The following is an 18,153-nucleotide window of genomic DNA, read 5'->3' on the forward strand; positions in this document are numbered from 1 at the left end:
TTTTTTGACGATGTTCATTATGAAGGGGGACAATGTAAGCAAAAATAATACAAGTTTCTCACAAGTAAATCTTTGCTGATGTATTTTCCTTGAACCAAATGTCACCACAAGTTTCCTTAGCAGTTGAGAATGAATCATGCAAAGAAGAAGTAGTGGAGATTTGGAAAGGGGGGTCAAGCTTGTGGAATAGCCTCTCTCAGAATTTGTAACCAAAGTAATCTCAGGTCCTCTCCCACAGCCCATCCTCCACTTGCAAGCAGGCAGATATTAATTTTCACATTCCTGTTTTCCTAGCACCAGCAACACATGATAATACCAGCTATCCACACACTGCATTAGCTCCATTAGTCATCTGTATCCCTGATGCATTCTTTCTGAAGTACATATTTTAACTTGGTTACTTGGTTTTTCCCTAAAAACATTTAAAGTCTTTTATCAAGAATTATAAGATTTTTCTAGTGTACATGAGTATAGATTGTTCTATTACTTACTTAGCAACTATGTTCTACTGAGCACCCAGCAGAACATAAAAGCAAATAAAAACTATCAGTCTCACAGACACAGGGTCAAGAGCAATTATTGAAATGAATGGGCTGTGGAAAAGAATTCTTTTGAATAATTAAAGCTAGCAAGCTCTTTCTATTCTGTGAGAAAAAAAAAAATCTCTTACCAAGAAAATGAGCAGGATGATAGGCAAGTATCAATATGACTAGGGATGTTCTAAAGTGTTTATACTAAAGCCTGGACTTTGTTCTGAGTACTATTTCTTCCTAACATCTCCTTACTTGTGAAGTACAATTGAGCGCGATGTGGTCCTGAGGCTTTGTGTGTATATCCCTCCTGAATTTCTCTAGGTTTATATTAATAAGAACTAATTACAGAGAAAAAGGACTCAAGAAATGTGAGGTGAAGTCTGAAGAGAATCTTTCATGAAGAAAAAGAATCTTCCCATCCCACTCACAGAGTGAACATAGGGTAGCTGGTGAGGATAATGCAATAAAGATCCATGCCCATTCCTGGTCTCTAACACAGGTGGGATGATGTGAGCTGCCTTGTGAGACCACCATACAGAATGGCTTTCCAGCTTGTTTGGCTTCTCTCCTGGTTTATAGCCAATGTATGCAAAATAAGTAGGGAAATAATGTTAGATTTCTGTCTGGCAGGTTACAAAGAAAATGCAGGTTTTCTCTGCATACAAAAATGGTATAGTCCCATTAATTCCCAAGTCCTCTGCAAAGGAGTGATTTGGAAGCAACCTGTACAAAGTCTTCTCTCCTTGAGTCTACAAGGATCCTCTCATTTGCCAGAAAGGCCATCTCACACTGGCCTCAGTCAGATAGGAAAGAAAAAACAAACAAAGGATGAATTCCAAATTATTGCCACTGTTTAATAACTTGAACTACTTCAACCACCAAGTCACCTGGAGTGTTAGCTTTACCCAAAATCCCTCCACACTGAGCTATAGCTCAGTGGCAGGGCATGTATGAAGCCTGGAATACTATCTCTAGAAATAAATATATAAGTAAGAAAATAAATTTCTTACTATGGAAATATTGCACTAGGAGGAAATAGATCCATGGTCCAGAATTAAATACTGCTGCTAATCCTACTTATTTACTTGATTGAAGACTAAGAAATACAGCAAAATATGTTGATTCAACAAATTCATTAGGAATAGTCCTCAGAAGCAAAGCAGATGTAATACTCCTGTGCCATTTCTCATAACATTTAGAACCTGTTTCCATCCTATTTCTTCCTAATCTCCAGGTACCTGCCACTATGATTACAAGTTCCTAAGCAAAATAAAATCAATCCAGTGGACTTTGCCTGAGACTTCCACAACCTTCACGTATGGGTATAATAACAGCCATGATTTCAACATTACTGTATACACATGTTAAAAGTCACCTGGTACTTCATAAGTACATACACTTTTATGTATCTATAAAAATAGAGACAAAAAAATGCTCACATACATTCATCCAGGAACAAGTTCTTAGCATTGGCCACTTTTTATGTGAGGCCTTTGAAGTCTGTTCATCAGGAAGAGAGAACAACATGGTATATAGGAGTAAAAATCAGCACTGGTCTTTTCAGCCACAAGGAAAGCCACTAGGGAAGGGAAAAGTAGCAATTTTAAAGATCAACATTTTTAGAATAATTTGAGTTAAAGGAATGAAAGTAGCATTAATAGGCTGCAAAAGGCACCCCAGAGGGTACACAACATAGAAGTAAACATGACAGCAAAGGCACCTTGTGCTGGAGTTGTGACTTAGGGTAGGCAGTAAAAATAGGATAGAGTGTAGAAAATAAAAGAAAATGAAATATTTGCTTAAAGAATAACAAAGCCGGGCATGGTGGCTCACGCTTTTAATCCCAGCACTCGGGAGGCGGAGGTGGGAGGATTGCTGTGAGTTCGAGGCCACCCTGAGACTCCATAGTGAATTCCAGGTCAGCCTGGGCTACAGTGAGACCCTACCTCGGAAAAAAAAAAAAAAAAAAAAAAAAAAGAAGAAGAAGAAGAAAGACCAAGAATAACAAGAATAACTTAATCTGGCTTCTAATTAACTCATTTTATTTTCCTTCTAATAAATATCCCTAACATAGATTAGCCTTCTGGCCACCTAACTATATGGAAAATACACATTTATTCACTAGTTTCATCATCACAGATAAAGGTCCTATAGCCATTAAATATTGTTCATCTCCATGGACTGGAGAAATGGCTCAGCAGTTAAGGCACTCGCCTTCAGAGCCTAACTACCTGGGTTTGATTCCACACTACCCACATAAAGCCAGATGCACAAAGTGGGCTATGCATCTGGAGTTCATTTGCAGTGGCTAGAGGTCCTGGCATGCCCATAATCTCTGTCTGTCTCTCTTATATCTCTCTCTGCTTGCAAATAAATAAATAAAAATATTAAAATGCAATAAAAAACATTCTCCATTTCCTTTAAGCCTAAGTTTAAAGCTAAGGGCAACCTCATCTATTTTCAGCTCCCATGCATAACCTACTTTTAGTGTTTCCTGCACATGGTTGTCATATGCAGTGTTGTCAAAATATGATATGATTGAAGTTTCTATAATTTGAATGAAATTTATTCCTTAAAGGTTCATGTGTATACCTATAATGGGAACATTTGAGATGCTATGGAACCTTTAGAAGGTGGAGCCTATTAAGAAAAAAAGGCTTTAGGTAGCTGAAGTATCTGCCTGCCAAAGGGATGGAAGTATCTCTTAATAACCTGAAGTTTCATGAGAGCACTGTATAATAAAATATCAGAGACAGCAACCTTATAAAGTAAAAAGGTCACAGTTTGGAAGCCTAAAAGCCAAAAGTCTTGTAGCTTTGTGGATGTGTCTCTGGTGAAGGAAAGCAACAGATGCCATCATTGCTGTTAGGAACATATGCAGGAGGGAGGAAATCAGAGGCCTAGCAAGCACCATGCAGATACCATCTCATTCTTATAGCACCAGTTGTCATGACTGACTTTCTGAGCCTGCATTACCTCACGATATATTTTCTAGAGTCATCCATTTTCCTGAAAAAATTTCATCATTTATTTTTTTTTATTTACAGCTGAATAAAACTTCATTGTGTAAATGTACCACATGTTCACTATCAACAGTTTATGGGCATCTTGACTGACTCCATTTCCACCTATTGTGAATAGAGCAGTAATAAACATAGATGAGAAAGTATCCCTATAGTATAGAGTCCTTAGGGTACATGCCCAGGGTTATATGGATAAGCCATATAGAAGACTTATTGTTATCTTTATCAGAAATCTCTACACTAACTTCCATAATGCCTGTACCAGTTTACATGCTCACTAATAATGGATGAGAGTTCCTCTTTCCCTATACCCTTGCCAGCATTTGCTTTCTTTTAATTTCTTTTTTTTTTCAATTTCCTTGCTTATGTATTCATTTGTATGGTGGTTTAAATCAGATCCCCCCACTGCCCAATAAACTCATGTGTTTTGAACACTTGGTTCCCAGCTAGTGGCAATTTGGGAAGTGGAGCCTTGTTGGAAAAGGTGTTTTAATGTGAGTGTGCTTAGGGGTGCTATAACTGAGCATTGTCCGTGCCAGATCTCAGCTCACTCTTGATGAACTCTCACTTTCTTACTGATATCTTCATCCTGCTCTTGCAAGAAGATATGTCAAGCATCTGTTCCTGCGAAGCTTTTCCTCCCCTCCATCATGAAGCTTACTTATGAGACTGTAAGCCAAAATAAACCTTTTCTTCCCATCAGCTGCTTTTAGTTGGGTGTTTTGTCTCAACAGCACAAAAGTAACTACAACAGTGTATGTGTGATGTAATGTGGTGTGGTGTGGTGGTGATGGTGATAGTGTGTGTGTGTGTGTGTATGTGTAGCATAGTGTGATGTATGTATGTATGTATAGGTGCCATTGCAGAACATTATGGACTTGCCATGGTGGTGTATTTGCCTGATGTAGTTAGAGCAGAACATGAGGCACCCAACTCTATTGCTCTTCTACCCATTCTTGCTTGAACAAGAGTCTCCTATTAATACCAGAGCTTTCTCGTTTTCATGAACCCAGGCAATTCTGTGGCCTCTGTGTCTTTGCAGGATTAGGGTTACTGGTGTGCCTGACCATGTCCTGTTATTTACATGAATCTGGAGAGTCAAACTTGAGCAGTTCCAGGCTCTCTCTGGCCCTCATGCTTGTACAGGAAGTGCACTTAACTGCTAAGTCATTTTCTCAGCCCTGTTGTCATTTGATGTTTGCCTCTTGATGACAACCATCCTGACAGGAGTAAGATGGCATCTCAGTGTAGTTTTGCATTTCCCTGAGGATTAAAGATGTGAAAAATCTTTTAAAGAATTATTGGTCATTTGCATTTTTTTCTTGAGAACTCTATATTCTGTTCTATAGCCCATTTTTTGACTGGGTTGTTTATTATTATTTCATTTTGTGAGATCTTCATTTATCCTAAATATTAATTCCCAGTCAGGTATATAACTGGCAGATATTCTCTCCCACTCTGTAGGTGGATTCTTTGCTCAATTAACATGTCTTTGGCTGCACAATAGTCTTCCAATTTCATGAGGTTTCTTTGGTTGACTACTTATTTTCTGAGTGACTTGAGCTCTGTTCAGAAAGTCCTTGCATGTGCTTATATGTTATTGTGTTTTCCTTACTATTTTTCCTTTAACAGTTAAAGAGCTTCAGGTTTGATATTAAGTTCTTTGATCAATTTGGAGTCAATTCCTACTGTGGGGAGAAATAGTGATCTAGGTTTATTCTTTTGCATGTAGATATTGTTTCCCTACTACATTTTGCTAAAGAGGCTATCTTTACTCCAGTGAGTATTTTTGCCACTTTTCTCAAAAATAAAATGGCTACATGTGTTATATCAGTATCCTCTATTCTGTTCCATTGATCTACTTGTCTGTTTTTGTGCCAGAACTATGGCTTTATAATAGACCTTGAAATCAGGCATAGTGATCTCTTCAGCCTTTTTTTGTTACTCAAGGTTTTTTTTGGCTACATGAGTTTTATTATGCTTCCAAGTGAATTTTTTTTCCTATATCAGTGATAAAAGGTATTGGAATTATGATGGAGATTGCATTAAAGTTATATTGTTTATGGTATGATAGCCATTTTCTCAATATTGATTCTCCCAATGTGAGAACGTGGGATGTTTGTTTCCTAATGTCTACTTCCATTTTTTCTTAAGTGTTTTAAAGTTTTCATTGTAGTTATCCTTCACTTTCTTTATTTGGTTTATTCCAATGAACTTTTGAGACAATGCTGAATGGGAATGTTTCCCTAGTTTCATCCTCAACACATTGGTTATTGGTATACAGGAAGGCTACTGATTTGTGTGTGCTAATTTTGTATCCTGCTATTTTTTTTTTCTGAAAGTGTTTATCAGCTCTAAAAGTTTTCTAGTGGAGTCTTTAAGATACTTTATGTGCAGAATCATATCATATGCAAATAAAGATGTTTTGGCTTCTTCCTTTTCTCTTTCTGTATTTGTGGACTATTTCGTTTTCATGATTTTATGTAGGTTCTATAGTGATTTTTGCTATTGTTGTTGACTAGTACTTTTATCCCATTATGATCAGATAGAATACAAAGGATTGTTTTAGTTTTTCTATATTTATTAAGATTTGCTTTATGTTCTAATATAAGACCTATTTAATAAAAGTTTCATGTGTTGCTGAAAAGAATGTATATTCTGCAGCATTTGTTTGGAATGTTCTATAAATGTCTGTTAGGGCCATTTTTTCTGTGATGTTAGTTATTCCAGATGCTTTTCTGTTTATTTTGGGGGGATGACCTGTCAATTGGTGAGAATGGGCCACTGAAGTCTCCCACTACTATTGTGCTTGGGTTAATATGTGGCTTTACATTTGATAGTATCTATTTGATGAAATTGGGTGCACCTGTGTTTGGTGTATATATGTTAAGAAGTACAATGTCCTCTTGTTTGATTGCTGCCTATAAATCAGTATAAAGTGACCTTCTTTATCTCTTCTAACTATTGGCCTGAAATACATTCTATTAGGTACTTAGCACAGCAACACCTGATTTTTTCCTAGGAACATTTTCTTAAAATATCATTTTCATCCTTTCTTCCTTGGGTAGTATGAAATGGTAAAGTGTGGAGAGATTTTGGTGGCAAAACACAGGATTATGACTTATAAACAATTTTCCTAATATGTATCATTTGATTTAGGAATTGAGACCATTAATAATTTATACCTAGAGTTATTATTGAAATCTGAGTGATGTTTAGATTAGATGGTTGGGTGCTGTGTGGGAACAGGAAGGATGGGATCCTTTGCTGTCCTGAGATCCAGTGGCATTACTGGTGCTGTCATATGTGGAAAGGAGGGTTGTGGAATTCTGCCTGGTGTCCTGGAGCTGCTCAACTGGCCCATTGTCTTCTCCTTCAGGTTCTTTTGATTTTGCAGGGCTGGTGTGAGTAGAAAGAAACCCTCCCCAGAAGGGGTGAAGATCTTATTCCTCTATCTTCACCAGAACTCTATATTTTATCTTTTGTATATTTGGCAAACATTATTACAAAATCTTTACATGTTAAGTGGATTAATAAATGCTTAAGTACAGTCCTTTCCCCAGGTAGGGTAAATACCATTCCATGAGTTTCATGACAAATCCATCTGGTGGCAGCATTACCAGACCTTAGACCCTGGTCAGCCTTCAGAGAATCAATAGTCCCTCAAATGCAATGGCACAGTCAAACTCTCAGGTAAGACTCCTGTTAAGTAGATTCAACTGAGTTTTGTTTGTACATTTACTCCACTGCTGCTGTTTGTCCATTTGGCATATTCAGCCCAATTGTGTTTATCCACACACACACATTAAAAAAAAAAACACATTTGCTGTTGATTACATTTATTTTTCCACAAATTGTCACACTTTCAAGAAACACTGAAAAAATCCTCATGGGAACATAGACCTTCTTTTAGGAAACCAAAGGTTACCACAGAATTCAATCTTAAATGTGGGAGAAAATAATAAAGGCCTGAAAAATCCATGAGAGATGAGTTTAGCGCAATGCACTTAGCATTCATTGAATATGTGATTAGTGTAGGCTGGAGATGGACAGTCATAACACAGCCTTGATGCTTAGGGGTCTTAGGGTAACACACTTTTCCAGAGCCAAGCACCACCAAAGACAAACTAAGCCATGTAGAAGAGAATATATTTTGGCCCCCACAGTGCTGTAAATGACATTATAAAGCTTAGAAGAGGGAAGTGTCATTCATGGGTAAGGAGAACGTCAGAAAACTACTCAAGTCTGCCTGTTTTAGAATGTAGGTGACAAAATTAACTTGTTTCTTTAAAAAAAAAATAGTATTCATTTGAGAGAGAAAGAGGCAGAGATAGAAAAAGGGAGAAGGAAAAAAAGGGGAGAGAGAATGGGCATGCAAATGAACTTCAGACACACACATGTGCCACCTTGTGCATCTGGCATACCTGGGCCCTGGGGACTAGAACTGGGGTACTTTGGCTTTGCAGGCAAATGCCTTAACTGTTGAGACATCTCTCCAGCCCCCAAAGTAACTTTTATTAAATGCTTTCTATGGTTCTAATTCTTTAAGAGTCATAAACTTTAACCTATTTTGTTAGCACTCATAGCACTGCTTGGAAATAAGGAAGCCATAACCATTTCACAAAGAGAAAAGCAGGTAAGTGCAAGTCAATATGCCTCAGGTCACAGAGGTTCATAAGACCACACCAGATTTAAATCTAATTGAAATTTATGACCAACTCCAAATTCTAGCTTTATTTCTGTTATCTCATAGATTCTTGGATTGCCCTCTGACAGCATTATCACACTTATCATCCCCATGGAACACTCAACAACTGTCCACTGAGAAGTGTTTGATCACCCCTAAGAACAGTGAGTGACAAGAGGCTCCTCTGACGTCCCCACGTGGCTGCTGGCCAGTGCCATGGCACAGGTCATTCCTGTGTGGGACACATGGCGCCTGCAGCCATCTTGACCTTACATCATCTCTAATTCTCAATTCACGCATCTGTTTTGACAAAGATCCAAAAATCACATGTCATGTGTCTATATGCATGTGTTTGCTCATTCTACTCTTGGATTAAAGATACAGTAATTTAACATCAGTACTTCTTTCTGAAAATTAACTGTGACCTTCACAGGCTCCAAAGCATTTTGAATCTACCTGAGTGTCAAAAAAGAAAAATACAGTCTTCAAGCCCTGTTTTTTTTTTTTTAAGCCAAAACTATAGAAGACAATATCTGAGGGAAAGAAAAAAAAAACTAAGACTGTGCTTTGTAATTCTGACTTCAAGGCTGAATGTGTTTTATCACTTACTAACAGATTCTCCAGGAGTGACAAACTTCATCTTTTACCATTGATAACACTGTACAATAATAAAAATATATGTCTAAATTTTAAGAATGTAACACCAAGCAGTCCTATAAGAGCAACTGCTAGTTGTTAGTAACTCAACTCAGTATTATGAGTCATTAGAACCCCCACCCCAGAAAAAAAAGAAAATAATTGATCCCCTGAAAAAGCCTTTTTAACATTCACCAATGACTGTGTCTGCTCTCACAAATGCTGTGCTGGGTGGAACACTGACAATATGTCAGGGACCAACACAGACATCACTAATCAGCCTGGGCACACTTCAAGGGAATGCCTACCATGGTGTGTCATTGTGCATGTGCAAGTGTGTGTTAATATGTATATGCATGAGTGCACATGTGTGAGTGTATTTGGAAGTATATATGTTCAAGTGTGTGTTCATGTGTGTGTGTGTGTGTTTTCAGCATACTGGAACACCACATCTTGCTTTTAGGTCCCCTTCTCCTGAAAGGCAGGAACACTGCTATTTACAAATGTAGGCTTTTTCTAAAGATTCATTGGATTCCACTGTGCTTTATCAAAATGTCTTTACAGGACTGGAGAGATGGCTTAGTGCTTAAGCGCTTGCCTGTGAAGCCTAAGGACCCCAGTTCGAGGCTTGATTCCCCAGGACCCACGTTAGCCAGATGCACAAGGGGGCTCACACGTCTGGAGTTCGTTTGCAGTGGCTGGAGGCCCTGGTGCACCCATTCTCTCCCCCTCTCTCTCTCTCTCTCTCTCTCTCTCTCTCCTTTCTCTCTCTCTCTCTCCCTCTCTCTCTCTCTCTCTCTCTCTCTCTCTCTCTCTCTCTCTCTCTCTCTGCTGCTCTCAAATAAATACAAATGAACAAAAAGAAATATATCTTTACGAAGTTCTACATTCAGAACATATCCATCTCCCAGCTAATATTTAAAAAACATTATGATATATGAAAGTTTATATATGCATGTCACAACTCATGCAAGTGACTAAGAAGACTGTGGAAAGTAGTATCATGTGTGAATAACAAACCATACATTCAGAGGAACATTCCTGATCATTATAAACTTGGAAATCACATATAAATGATATACTTATATCAATGGTGCAAATCAGCCAAATTTCTTAGCTTTTCACCCTTCTCAGAAGTAATAGCATAGATGAGGGAGGTTCTCACAGTCTCTTAGTTTACCTCTTTTCATCAATGGGATTGATCTTAGCAAAGAGCTTTTCAGAGTAGCCCCAGTGGGTCATAATTCAGGTTCCCAGGCAGTAGTAACCCCTGATAATTGCAGGGCTGAGGAATGACAGATGGAGAACTAATTAGAAACACTACAATGTAGGTAAACAATCCTCATCATGGGTCAATAGTTCCTCCAGAATGTTCTAATCACTCTTAAATTCAAAGTGCTGAACATCTATCCCTCGCTCCTAAAAATAAACTCCCTTTATGTTGGTTTGGGGAATAGGGGTTTATGTCATCATTGCATATTTTAAGATTCTGTACTGTTGGTCATTTTTCAGAAGTATACTAATGGTGAAAACTCCAGCTAAGGATATAATCTATCGTATGACAGTACTTAAATAAATCATCAATTTTCTCCCACATTACTGAGAAATGATAAGGAGAAAAAGAACATTTGACTGCTAAATAAACTAGTGGCTATAAAATACTAAGTATGCAATGAAATCCCACAATTGATCTATTTCTATACAGAAACAAAAATTTAAAGAACCATCCACATGTTGCTGTTAGTGTCCTTGTAGATTCAATTATTCTGACTGAAAGTACGCTGTTTTGATATTTGTCATAGCATATATTATAATGAGCTGTTTTCAGACTATTTTAGAAGGCAGTGGCATATTTTACCACTTTGTTGAACTAAACTTTGCATACAATGAGATTGCTGTGACCAAGCCCCTGGAAAAAGCAATGGTAAGGAAGGATAAATTTATTTATCTTTCACAGTTTGAGGAAATATCATCCAACATCTTTGGATGGGCATGGTTGTGGGAACATGAGACACCTGGTCACAATCCATCCACAGTCAGGAAGCAGAGATGGCTATAGCTGCTCAATTAAATTTGTCCTTTTTTTCCCCCCCTTTTTATTCCATCTTGGACTTCAACCCATGGAATGGATTCACTCACATTCAAGGTAGACTGTCCTGCTCTGTTAACCTTTTTCTGGAAACACCCTCACTGATTTACCCAGAGGTGTGCCTCCAAGGTTATTCTAAATCCAGTCAATTGTAAAAGAGTATTCACCAGCATATCACACAGGGGCAGACACCTGGAACATTAAACAAGCCTGTACTCATTTACCTAAAAGAGGGTAAAAGACTATAAATAGTTCCAGATTCCTCCAGATTTTCTCCTTTTGTAAAATTGAGACTAGCTGTGAATTTTAATCACCAAAATTATAAATCCAAAATATCTTTATAATAGATTGTGCTTATGGACAAGCTTTCTTAATAGTTAAAGCTAGTACTTTCTTATACATTTGAAACACCATTCCAAGTTTTAATGTGTTCCTTTCCTAAGCAACATATATTTAACACCGCAACCTTAAAATATCTCTTTAAAAACTGTACTTTCAATAACACTTGTCTGCAAGTGAGAAACACCCAACCATTCTGGAATCTCTTGGGAGCAGCATTTCTTCCCCAGGTCATCACCTCCTAAATATACATCTTCCTTAGGTGTTCCCGGGTTTACACACTGAAATGAAGTAGATGTCCCCTTTGAGAACAGTCACACAGAAATGTCCTACCATGGGATTCTTTCAAAGAAGCAAAAATACAATGATATAAGATCAACACTATCCAGTAATCTGGTCATATATCCTTTGACAAAAGTACCATCACCACACTCTAACACCTTATTTTCTCAAGCTGAAAGTTTGGGCTTTTATTGAGTTTTAAAAATAAGTATTTCATAGCCAGCCTTTAAAGCATAAGAAAACAAATTAGAAAATAATTACAATTTTATAAAATAGTATTATCTCATATTATTTTGATGTTACTTTCATATGTGCATATATGTTTGTGCAGTGTGGTCTCAACACAAAATGCTGAGTTCCAAGGCCTTTTAGAATTCTGTTTCTTATCATGAATCATGATGAAGAGTCTTACAACTATCATGGACTTTGCTACTGATATCACAGCCTCCTTAAAACTAGCATAAAGAACCTTGCCTTCTGTATATAAAATTATACTGTTCTAAATAACCCAATCTTTCACCAGTACAAAGAGTCTTGCAAATTGTCTATTTATACCATATATCCTCACATTTTCAATTACTCATGTTGTAATCATTCACTCACATATGTCTGTACTAGACTGACATACTTTTTTTATATTTATCTCCAAAACTCCAATTTTATATAATTTCAACCACCCATGTAGTTTTGCCAGCCCTCAAATAGCTTGAAGTTTCTAAAGAAAGAGCATGGCCATAATGAGTGAGCAGTACCATTTCCATGTGTAGCTGCAAACTCCAAAATGCTCCCTTGCCTCAAGTTTCTCACTTCCCCCCAAATAAAATCTTTGTTTAGAAAGTAGGTGCTGTAAGAACAGTTTGAAAGGACTTTAGCATAGCAAAGGTAACTCCATGTGCATTTGCATGCTCATAATCTTCAGTGCATGAAAGCATGCTGTTGCTAAGGTTCACCTCTTTTTGAGGTTTCAGCACACCAACCTGCTTAAGGAATTTACTTTTGTAATTTATCCATTCTATTTGTAAAGACATTTATTTTTTTAACCACTTTTACAGTCTCATACTACAGGTATTTTTCCTTGCCAAGGTCATCAATACTCTTTACATGGCCAGATCCAGGAGTCACCTAATTGAAGTTTCTGCAACATTTGATTTTTGTTTTTTTTTTTTTACATATTCAGTTTGCTGAGTGAACAATCACAGTCTCAATTTTTTCTAACCTAGCTACTTATATTTCAAAATTAAAATTACTTTTGCAGTTTTCTCCTTAGTCCTTAAACATTTAGCTATCCCAAAAATCTATCCACACTCTTCTCAATCATTTTTATGATTTAATACAGTTTTGTGCCTTTAAATGGCATCATTTATCTGATCATGCCTAGAGATTCACATCTAGAACTAACTTTTCCATTAACTGAATACTCTCTACTAGGCAAATGAACTTAAAAGTATATTTAAAGTTGAAGGTTAACATGTGTAAAATTTTAATCTGGTATTCAGCAACTGTTTCCAATCCACTATTTGTTATCTCAGCAAAAGTCACAATTAGTCAGTGCATAACCCTGGACATAGGGTTATCCCCTACAATAGGGAGCAAAGAACATGAACATACACACACAAGATAGCCATTGCTCAAGCTTTTTGTTGAGAGATTTGTTTACTCACTGAAATTGTTTTGCAATCTCCAGATTAGTACCTACAGAGCTTGTGTGATCAGTGAAGTAAAAATGCCTGAGTTACTGATGCATTATATGCCAAGCTCAGATGGAATGAGGCTATATGCCTACATACTTCAGTTCTCACATGGTCTACAAGCTACATCTCATCCTCTGTGAAGCACCACATCTTCAACATGCATGTGTGTGTGTGTGTGTGTGTGTGTGTGTGTGTGTGTGTGTGTGTGTATGCTTGCATTTGTGTAGTCAGTGGTGATTTTACTGTTTAAAGGCTGCACAAATAGTGAATAGTATTGAAGAGCTGTATGATGTCCTAACTTTAAGAGAACTATGATATACTTCTGTGTTAGGTCGGCTTCAACCATACATGAGCTATAATTCCATTAACTGTGAGTTTAACAAAAAAATAAAAATAAACAATGACATGTTAAATAAAATGTCTTCAAGTAGACTCATACCTTAAACAAAGTTATGCATGTAACTGTCAATTACCAAATATTTTGTGGCCAGAGGAATTCTTCAAAATTCTAGCCAGACATTCCTATTATTTTTATTTAAAATAGCTTTTCATGTGCTCTCTTTTTACTGTACTCCAGTCCTCATTTTGCCTTTGAGTAGTTCATATCTGTGTCCTTCCTTCAGTTAGCTTGATGTAGCATCATTCTCACTGTCTTATCCAAAATAGTATTTCTGCATCATCTCCTAAGCATTTGTATCTCATGTCATTGTCATATATTTATTTGTAAACAAGATCTTTGTCTTACCACTGAACTCTTTGCATATAGATTATTATTTACCACATGAGAACTGAGTCACAAATATTTGTTGAATAACTAAATGAATAGATGTTTTTCAACAAAGAGTATTACATTAATAAAACCTTGCTTAAGTTCTTATAATGTATGTGATAAGGAATTTGATGTTTTACATATATATACTTCTTATAAGTGAAGAGTAAATTAAAAGTGGAAGCTCATGGAGTTTTTAAAGTAGGTAGAGCCTATTCAAACCTAAGTGTATGTAATCCCAAAGCATCCTTTTACTATAGCATTCATCTATGTGAAAAGCACATTATCCAGGTTCAGAGTTTCTGAGATAAATACATCAAGCCTCTGTTATTACAAACACTCACATCAAGCTTCCTGATCAAATGGAACAAGATGGTCTGACTTTACCCCGTTAGATATATGTCTGCTTGTTCCCCAGCACTGAAGTATTCTCTTTAAAGCTGGTTTCTTGGGGAGCTGTAAATCTGTGTTTGATATGTCCTTTCTATAAACTCACAAAAGAAACCAGCATTTACCTGATCCAAAATAATGAAAGAGTAAAAAAAAATCAATAATGGGAAAAGAACAGCTACCCTCCAATTATGTTTCCCACAAGCAATGGCAACAAAGAGGAAAAAGACATGGCTCACTAAGGTATGGCAATTTTGTCCTGGCCTGATGTCATTAGAAAGTACTCTCTGTAGAAAACTGATCTTTATCAGCATTAACTTGCCTTACAGGTGTATTCAAATTAACAAATGTCTTAGGTCTGATAAGATCTATAAAAGAAAGACATAGAAATATGAAGTCATGAGATCCAGTGTTAGCTCTGCCTCTTGAACTTTTAAAGCAATGACAATATAAAACTACATAGCTATGGCATATTAAGAGAACAAAGTTAACTAACTGGAAAATTGGGATGACAGCTTAGTGTTAGAGAATTTGATACACTGTTCAAGGCCCTGAGTGTCATTCCCAGCATTTAAACAAAACATAAAAGTGAATTAATGAATAAATACATAAATTAAACAAAGGGCCTTGATATTCATATAAACTGAAATATAATGTTTTATTAATGAATATTTTGAGACTTTTTATATTCATAAAATTTAATTTTTATAGAAACCTTACAAAATGTCTTTGGTCTTTGTTAAATCTACTCCATAACAAGAAACAATGAAAAACAAATAATTTTATAATAATCAATCAAGATTCTCATCCAGATTTTATAACTTCTAATATATTTTGGCCATTTTACATAATCTGTCTATAATGATGGAATCTTTATACAGTGTGAGAATTACATACAAAACATCACTTTTGTTTTCATTCTAGTTACTGTCTAGTGCCTCATCCCTGGAGTCTTCCAATACAGAGAAGCCAAAGTGGAATAAGTTGGTCTGCAAGTGATTTATTGGATGAAATGTCTATGAGAGATAAAGAGAGGTAGACTGGAATGAGACAGAGATACGTCTTCAGAAAGCAATCCAAGTTGTTTACCTGTGAAAGATGAAAAAAAGGGAAAGAACCAGGTAAGAAAAGCCTTCAGCTACAGAAGTCAGATTGTCTCAGACAGGCCTATTGGAGGTTATACAATCAAGTGTGTAATTCAGAGGACCCTGTTCAATACAGGCACAAAATGGCAAACACATTGACAGATTATCATTTCAATAACAAGCTCAGAAGAATAAATGTATATAATTAACTTAAGAACTAACTGGGTGGCACATACTTTTAATTCCAGCACTCAGGAGGCCAAGGTTACAGTATTACCATGAGTTTGAGGCCAGTATGTGGCTAAGAACTAATTTTGTGTCCCACGTAAATTTCTTTTTCTTGGTGTATTTCCTAAAGTGTGCTTTGGTCTACTTGGAACCTGCTCTCCCATAAGTGACATAGGAGATTGGATACTCTGCCTTCAAAATCCCATTCGGCATTCCCACCAGTGGAAAATGTTTCAACCCGGAGGGCTTGTTCTTATGAGCATGGCACAAGAAAACAATGACAAAACACAATTAGAGCACAAAGCAGATTCTACTTTTTAAATGTGTTGTGATGCATGGTTTGGGGGTTTAGGATGGGGTCCTCCAAACTTATGAAACCCAGTTTTATGTCCTGTCCTACTTTTAACAAAGAATTGATATAGACTTAAGAAGGATAAATTATGAATTAATAAGTTTATTTAGGGAAAAAATCACAAATTGTGGAGTTTATTTAAGGGAAATTGGGACCTATCTAGAAGGAAGGCCTAGAGCAGAGTCACAAGCCCATGGAAGATAAGAAACATGCACTCACGTGGAAGGTATAGCATAGTCAGTGAGAGTAATTTCAGAGAGATGGCTGGTGCAGAACCATAAATGTGGGCAAGTTAGAATCTAGGTGCTTATGTATGGAAATTCAGAAGGAACATCCATAATGTTCACCCTGAGTTTTCCCATGTAAGAAAGTTAAGAGGGCAAATGGTGGTGGCTTAAGGAAGAATAGCAGAGAGAAAATATCAAAGCAGAGACCAAGATATTTACAGGAGAAATGAGTAGTAAAGAGTTACACTCATGGTTGCCCTGATTTTAAAGAAATTACACAAGTAGTTGTTCTAGAGTTAGAGAAATCACTCAAGTGGTAAATATGGAGTATAAGGGAAATATGCACATGGTAGATTCAGAGACCACAGGAAAATCATACATGTAATTAAGGTACAAAATTTTTCCCGAACTATATAGTAAAAGCAAGCAGAAAAACCACCCAGACCAGGAAACAGTATTCTGCTCTCCCTCCACCCAGCCTGGCTGAGGTGCAGAGGGGAGCCAGACCTATATGCATCCCTGTGACCAGAGCAAGGGGAGGCAGAGAGAGAAAGAGACTGGAAAACTGCATGGACAGGCCTTGATAATCAATTGAAAATGGATTCTTTCATTAAATCCAGGTATGCAAGGGAAAGATTTGGTTGGCTTATCAATTTGAAGGGCAGACCCCAGATGGCAACCCACCTAGGCAGTATGCTAGACTGTAGTCACTGCACTACAGCTGAGTTGCAATAAGACAAAAGTTCCATTCTTGCCAAGAGTTCCATTCATGCCAGGGCGAGATAGTATTGGTTCTCTCTGGGCCTCAGTTTCTAGCTGAAACTGCCTTAAAAAGCTAGCTTTCTCCTTCAGTTGGGAGAAATGGTGAGGTATGATATTAATAACTTCTCTGTTGACACAGAAGCTATTTTTGAAAAAGAAAAGTACACATACAGTGGACATTGTTTGTTTGCATCTTCTCAACCATAAATTGAGTTTAAAATATGAAAACATTTTTTCATTCGCCCTAGTAAGACACTCAACAGCAATACATATGGTATCAAATAGGATTAGATTACATAAGGCTTCAATAACATCCCTCAGAAGACAGTTTTGCAGATATCAGGGGAGGGCATCCTGTGTCGCCAGAGAAACACCTAGAAGGACAATGGTATTACATGTTGAAGGGCTTCAGAACCACAGGCAGAAGGCTTAGAATCCATGGAGAGGACATCTCCTCCTTCCAAGCTGGCATGTTGTAACTGAGAAATTAAAACAATGCCACTATAAATGATGAGGAAGATATGCAGCTGAAGTACTTTATAATAGCCTTAATGGAGATAAATGAGAGTGCTTCTTTGAAGAAATTGTTCAAAACAAGAGACGTTGGGGAAAAAACAAGTAGCATTCACAGCAAAATTTTCCAAAACTGCAGGACAGAAATGAAGTATTCACACTAGAATGGAAGTAAAAGGATTGTGTTAGTAAGAATTTAGTAGTTAAGTATCTTTCTAAAAGTCATAATGGCATGAGTTTTAATGAAAACACAGTGAACACTTTTTGAAAGTTCCACACAACACTAACTATAGAATAAAAATCAGAGGAGTAATTGAAAATGCTATGTTCACAGCTATTCGCTTTTCCATTGTTTTTATTAAATGAAAAATAATAACTTTTGAAAATATAGGCTGTTAATACAGTATATCAGAGAAAACAAGTAAAATTAGGGACCTGGGGAGATTGCTCAGTGAGTACCCTTGCCTTGATCCTAGGGAGGAATTCACAGTCAAACCTCCATCATCATAATAAACAGGAGAGGTTAAGAGCTAACACACTTGGCTTG

This window comes from Jaculus jaculus, chromosome 3, assembly GCF_020740685.1.
Source record: "Jaculus jaculus isolate mJacJac1 chromosome 3, mJacJac1.mat.Y.cur, whole genome shotgun sequence".
Taxonomy (NCBI): Eukaryota; Metazoa; Chordata; class Mammalia; order Rodentia; family Dipodidae; genus Jaculus; species Jaculus jaculus.